Source organism: Adiantum capillus-veneris, chromosome 17, assembly GCF_014529385.1.
Source record: "Adiantum capillus-veneris isolate H3 chromosome 17, ASM1452938v2, whole genome shotgun sequence".
Classification (NCBI taxonomy): Eukaryota; Viridiplantae; Streptophyta; class Polypodiopsida; order Polypodiales; family Pteridaceae; genus Adiantum; species Adiantum capillus-veneris.
Window position 1 is genome coordinate 3,305,081 of NC_140947.1, and position 7,343 is coordinate 3,312,423.

A 7,343-nucleotide genomic window follows, 5' to 3' on the forward strand; every position below is an offset into this window, starting at 1 on the left:
GAAATCCTTTAAAGTATCATTTGGCTTGTGAAGAAATAGAGACAATGGGCTAGAAGGCTTTCCGTATCATGTGACCACATTGAGAGGGTTAACGATGGTTGTTAGTTAAATTGCCAAAGTGCTTTGCTAAAGAGACATGTTTAGAGATTGTATCACTAAATAAGTGTTGAGAGAAATAGTGAAGGTTGCGTCAAGCAATGGTCCATGCCGAATGCGAATTCAATGAAATCAAAAAAAATCTTCATAACATCTTGGTCTATTTACTTAGTGCAATCCTCAACATCAAACTAGACCATAGACTTTTAGATGCACTCTCCAATTCAAACTGGAATTTTGTCGAGCTCTCTCAACCACCTATATTGGATTGTAAGTGTCTAGTTCACCAATTTGTTTTCCAGAAAAAATGGCACATTAAACATTCACCTTCTTTTGTTCAATATATGTGTGATTTTTTTGTTTTGTATGTGGAATCTTGACAATATTTCTCACAATCTTAAAATCTAGCTTTTTTTTTGTGGGCTGGTGAAGATTACACGCGAGAGAGGGAGTTGGGGGGGGGGGGGGGGGGGGGGGGGGGGGGGCTATTTTATTTTTAAAAAAGGCTTAGTGTCACCTACAAATTTTGAGATTTACCCAGTCTACGCCATTCAAAGGTTTCACAACATACAACCAAACACTCCCCAGACACCCAATTTCCGTCGTTCAGAGAGTTTCCAACAATTAGGAACACTCCTGGAGTTCCAAAAGTAAAATTACAAACCATTGAAACCAACATCAAAACCAGAATCCAACAATTGTCAAATTGGCACCAAGACAAGTTCAAAACAGCTAACATCCATTTCAAACAAATTCCAATCAGTATTCTCAAACAAAGTTCAAAAAGTGTCTAAATCAAACTCAAAAAGCATTCTTAGTGTATCTTGGTCAATCGTGCTTGAAAAAACGATTGGCTTTCATGTCAAAGGTGGCAATGGAGAGATGCAATGAAGACAAGAACTAGGTTGTGATCCGGTGGACACCTCGACTCTGATCTAGAACACTTGCAATGCCACATACATGGACAAGGCACACATGTGGAGAAGAGAGATCAATAAGGTAGAATGAGACGGGACATTTGAGAACCCCAGAGAGAGAGAGAGAGAGAGAGAGAGAGAGAGAGAGAGAGGAGAAGAAAAAGAAGAAGATTGTTTTAACGTCGTAGAAAACTATCCAAAGAGACCTTAAAGATCTAACGTCGTAGAAAACTATCCCAAGAGACCTTAAAGATCTAGCCGACGAGGAGAGTTGAACTCAAAACTTGTTATTCAAGAGGGAAATGGCATAACCAATCTACCATTTTCCTCTTTTTATTAGCACACACCCACACACACACCCGAGAGAGAGAGAGAGAGAGAGAGAGAGAGAGAGAGAGAGAGAGAGACCTGGGAAAGGCTCGTCATATGCACATATAAACCCTAAGTGCATATGGACAAGTTGTAACTCCTGTTTCTAGGATTTAGGACAGTCTAGGAAGTGTTATGGCACCCTTGTGAGCCTATCCGCACGACATGCATGTCCAAGCACTTTCCATTAGTTCCATACCCTCTGATTGCACATAAGCATAGCTAGTGTCTACTACATGTAGGCACTGGGGAGTGTTCCCATATAATTGCATTAGTGCCAAGCCTAGATAATAACTACATACGAATAAACTTTTTAATAAGTGACATTTTAGCATCTTAGTATGAGGTTGTGGGGTCAATCTGGCACTACTCGATCCAGCTTTAATTTCCTATAAAAGTAATCCCAAGGATCACTTCTCATCCACAAGTCAGTACCCTTCAGTACCAATACCCAGTACCCGCATCAACATCCATGGCGTTTTTGCATCAACGTTTTCAGCGATGACCAGCAGACCATCAGCATCTTCCAACCATCAGTAGCGGATTCACATCGCCGTCAGTTTTCAGCCCAAGACAACAGATCAACCAACGCTTTTAGATTCAGCCCTCAGATCAGCCAGCGTTTTTCAGTTTTCAGCCCATCACCGCCATCGGCGATAGCAGATGAGAACATAGCCTCGTCGCAGCTGCAGATTTCAGCCAGAATCCCCAGCATTTTGCATTTTCCGCCTTGAGCCTCATAGAACCAAGCACCTACAGCAAGATCCCCTCAACATCTCAGTATCTAGGACCATTGTATCAGCATTTGTGCAATCAAAAGGAAATACCTCTCTAACAATAGAGAGGGGGGTCCTTGGAGGGCGGGTTGGGACCCCAATCTGGTGTTAGTCCTCTCTATCTCTCTCTATCACTCACACAACCTTCATTCACAGTACCATTCTCTCTTCTCTATCTAGTCTTTGCACATCTCTCATGAAGTAAAAGGAACTCTCTCATTCAATAAAAGGAACCTTGAGTGAGCACTGAGCACTCATCCTAAGCATTCACCATCAATCACTTCCGCTGCACATTACAGCTCTCCAGGCTAACAACAAGCTACTCATACAAGTGACCAAGGGTGGTCCGGCATAGATCTGACATGCCCAATGGATAGACCCAAGGTACACACAACTGCGACTGCTATTGATATTGCCAACTTCTCCTGCACATGAGACTACTGACGCGGTCTCCACATGGATATCTTCTCCACCATGCATTGAGAGCATAGATCTAGTGCACCTCCTCCTAGCTAGTTCTATATCTGGATCTGTGGATGAGAAACCTGCATGATCACAAGGCCTATGAGAGGCCGCCTTGAGGAAACGCTGCACCGTAGAGATGGTCTCCAAGAATCGCATCTGCTGCCCATGAAAACCACTACGGCTGATCTGCTGAGCAGAAACGCTGGGCTGATCTCAAGCAAAACGCTAACTCGTCTGCAACAAACGCTGGCTGCCCTGCATCTGCTACGAGCCCCCTTGGGGCACCTTAAGAGCGGGCGCACCCTCTGGGCTCTATTGCTATGCTATAAGAGGTGACCCCCCTGCACATATATGGGCCTAATCCCAGCCTGCCCAACCCAGCCCAATACCTTCACAACCCTGGAAAATGCCCCATAAATAGGGAAAATACAGGGGGTGGAGACCACTGGCCTATAGGGTCCTAGGGAAAGCGCGGAAAACTGCCCTAGGGATACAGAAGCCTATGTGACCATGGAACCAAGCCAAAACCCAAGGCTAAACATGGCCAAACACAACCCAACATGAGAAAACAACCTACACTAGCTGGGCACAACCACACAACCACCCTCGCTCCCTAACACCTGTCCTTGGGAGAGACTTAAACCGACTTGACGAATCCAGAGAGATGCATGAACTCTTAACATTTCCATCTTAAGACCTACATCAAAGTTAGCGTTAGATTCCTTCCATAAGGTTGTAGCCGACCACAACATGGTCCATAAGCTCTTGAATGGTAGAAATTGGCTTGGACAAACAGTGTTCACGTAGCAATGATTAAAGTCTCATGATATAGCAATCACACTAGGCCTCCAAAGTTATCAGCTCGAGGAGAGACACCTAATGATAGTCGTAATCTGTTAAGGTTTCCGTAGCAAGCATTTCCCGATGCCCCACACTGCCAATAGTTGCACTGCGAAGGAAGATTTTATGTAACTTCAAGCATAGCCATAGCCATAGCCATATCCACAGCCACTTGGCCACACTGGGTTGCAAGTTCATGCATTGACAGGCTTCCGGTCATTCTCATGACGGTTCCTAGGCTTCCCTATTTTCTCTAGACAGTTTGACTACAGACACTACAGATCCTATTGGGTAGGACACTTGCAGGTCTATTGGCACTTCTTTACGACAAGGAGTTGTTTTCACATTCAGTTCGGGACCTTCATGCAGTATCTTCGGCAGAGTACAGCAATTTGCTACACTACTCGTGACGGCATCTTTCCACGGAGATTTCTTGGCGGTCGTGACATCCCAGACTGCTGCTACACTCATGAAGTATTCTTCAGTGGACATTGCAGCAGACATCTTCATCATTTGCCTCACATCTTTTGGCTTCACACTGTTTGTTCAACATCACGTGCTGAGAGGGGGTGTTAGATTTACACCACTCTGCTACTTCACAGGTCTAGGGCATGCATGTAGGGCTAGTCTGCCTCCGGGCTAGCCACCCTTTGCATATGCATTTTCTCTGCATTGTTCGGCCGCCCATTCTGGCCCGGCGTCCACATGTATTTCCTATATCATGTTGGTCGTGGGAGCATATTCCTATATTTCCCTACCTCCCCTTGGGCACCTATATATGGGTGCAAGTGGGGCACCCACAGTCGTAGTCTGACACATTGTACTGAGGGTCTTCTGCTCATGGTAGTCATGGGGGGCTGATCGCCCCCTCTTCACCATATCTTGCGTTTTGTGGTCTACTATCTTCTCTCTCTCCTCTCTCACGCTTCCGCACACGTGCACTCTCACATGGTATCAGTCGCCAAGACACATGGTATCAGCAGCTTCAGGCTCTGCCTGTTCTGAGGCGGTACATCGCATCAGGTTCTTCTCCCAATCAGCCAGCATTTTTGCAAGTGGAGCCAGATCTGCCAGTGTTTTTACATCAAACAGGCAAGCACAGAAACAAGAGCCATTTCTGTCGCGGAGGACCTCACCTCAACCTGCGTTTTTTGCAAGAAACATCAGGTCTACTGATTTCTCTGCTAGCGCTACCATTTTTAGACATCTTTGTCGCGGAAAACCCCTCCAAATCCATTTGCGTTTTTTACCTTCATCTGCGTTTTTGGGTTTTCAACCCATTTTCGGCGGTTTTATTGGTCACTTTGTGTCGTTGACACCTTCCACAAGTTGCTGGGTACCTAGGGTACCCATCAAGCCTTTGTTTTTTCAGCAAACAGAAGGTTTTTGGTGCCAAAAAGTGTTGCAAAAGTGGGCTGCAAATTGACCTGCGTTTTTGCAGCTATAGGGCAGCGCTCAGCTTTTGGACCCCGGATCTCACCACCACCTACCCGGCTTTGCATCTGGTGCATTGTCGGCGAGTATCCCCTCCGTCTTCATCAGATTTCAGCCATTACCCCTTGCTGTTTTCTCTGTTTTCAGCCCATCTGGGGCAGTGACAGTGATTCACCACCCTTCCCTACACCCTCTGCACTGCTTCGGACCCTGCCAGGAGCGTACGAGCACGCTGAAAATCGCTGGACAGCAGTGTTTTCATCACCTCACAGTTGCGTTTTCGAGTGGACAGCAGACACTTGGGCTTCTGTTTTTCACAGAGGATGAAGTTACGTCCTGCCAGGACACCATCCGATGGTGGTCCATGCAGTCTCTCATTGACTGCTGCAGTACACGGTATCTTCGACATCGGCTTGATCATCTACGGGGGTACGATCCTTGGGAGATCCATTCATTCCACCCATCATTCGGTGGTTGTGCACTCTAGAGGGGGTGGTGACTTGTGGTTTTCTATGGACACACCTATGCACTCATCAGAGGAGTTCACACGAGATATGGCCATGCTCATGGCATATGGGATTCCGACATTTTTAGAGAAGACACCACCATCTTGGTGGACAGACACTCACCACTTGACCTCAACGCATCAGATCACTTGCTTACACAGGAGCATCTACATAGACTTAGCGAGAGGATCTTGGATATCTTCTTGGACAGGTTCATTGCTTGGATCTACAGACTGGAGTGGGACTTCAGTGCTTTGGACTCTCTTGGAGAGTTTACTTGCGAGATGCAGGAGATCAGGCATCATTACGAGACTACATCCGGAATCACCCGGAGCTTGGCTTGGATGGTAGTGCAGTTGCTCTTCTACACTCCTGATCATTTGGATTGCTACCTTCAGAGTTGCTTACACTCACCCTTGGTAACCTTACAACAGACCTATCCCCGACCTGGGCAGTAGGCCACTCCCACCTCATTCACATTGAGAGCCACACCGAGTTGTGGTTTGGTGGCATTGTTGACGCGGATTCTGTTTTTGGTTAAACTGGAGGATTGAAGGCAGGAGATACACGCAAGATAGCATAGACATCTTGGTATGGCCTTTTCCTCTTCTCAGAGGATCTTCACAACGCATACTGCTTAGTCTGGCTTTCCCTTCTTTACAGAGGATGATCACGGTGCAGACAGCTTGGTCTGACCACAACTCTTCTCAGAGGCCCTTCACAGCGCGGACTGTTGAGTCTGGTTTTCCCCTCATCTTGGATTACCCTACCTACTGACAGGACACCATCCGGTGGTGGTCCGTGCAGTCTCTCAGTGATTGCTGCAGCTTACGGTAGCTCCTATGTAAGGTGCAACGGATGTGAATGTTGAACTTTGCTCGAGATGAGTGCTCCGAACTGTGCTCAAGGGTTCCTTTTACTTACGGAAGGGAGAGCCTTCTGTTCCTTTAGTGAGAGAGTGCAAGTGATCACAAACAAAGTGGATAAACACTGTGAATTAAGGTATTGAGATTGAGCGATAGAGAATACGACACCAGAATGTTGTCAAACCCTCCTCCAAGGGCCCCTCTCTTGATGGCGAGAGAAGTCTATGCTATTGATTGCACAAATCTAATGCAAGGTTCTGATGCGATGATCTTGCCGACGATGTCGACGACGATGATGACGGCGACGAGACGGGCTGAAAACTGAAAACCCTAATGGCTGAAATCTGCAAATCTTGTATTTGCTGAATTCTGACTCTATGTCGATGACGACGGCGATGACGACGATGCGACGACGGCACACTGAAAACGCTAGGTGCTGAAATCTGTGTTTTCCGTGCTGAATCTGCAAACTCTTGCTGATCTGACCGTGCGGCGAGGATCTGCTGCAAAACGCTAGGTGCTCTGTAAGTTGCAAAAACGCTAGTGGATCTACAAATCTGGAAACGCTAGTTGATCTGCTGAGGAACTACTATCACCAGGCTGACCTGCAACTGCAAAACGCTGGGGCTGATCTGCACTTGATGAAAACCGCTGGCTGGTCTTTATGGCTGGAAACGCTAGGTTGCCTGCAGGGGGTCTTGCTGAGAAGGTGCACTGTCGAACACTTGGTCCCTGCTTCCTCTACTGCCAGAAAGTGCTAGCGCTAGGTTTTCTTATATATTGCCCGAGTCAAATTGCCGTACCCAGTTTCCCAACAAAGTTACTTATTAATAATAAGTGAAAAATGGCTAAAATAGGGAAAATAGGTATGTGCACTGTAAAAATGCTCCTGATGGAATCTGATGGTAATCTGATGATCATGCTATGTGCAACCAGAGGATATGCATCTACTCTAAGCGCCTAGACATGCACGGCCTCCGAACAAACTCACAAAGGTGCCAGAACACTTCCTAAGCTGAACTGAACTGAATTGAACCCTAGTCATGAAGTAGCTTGTCCACGTACACATAGGAT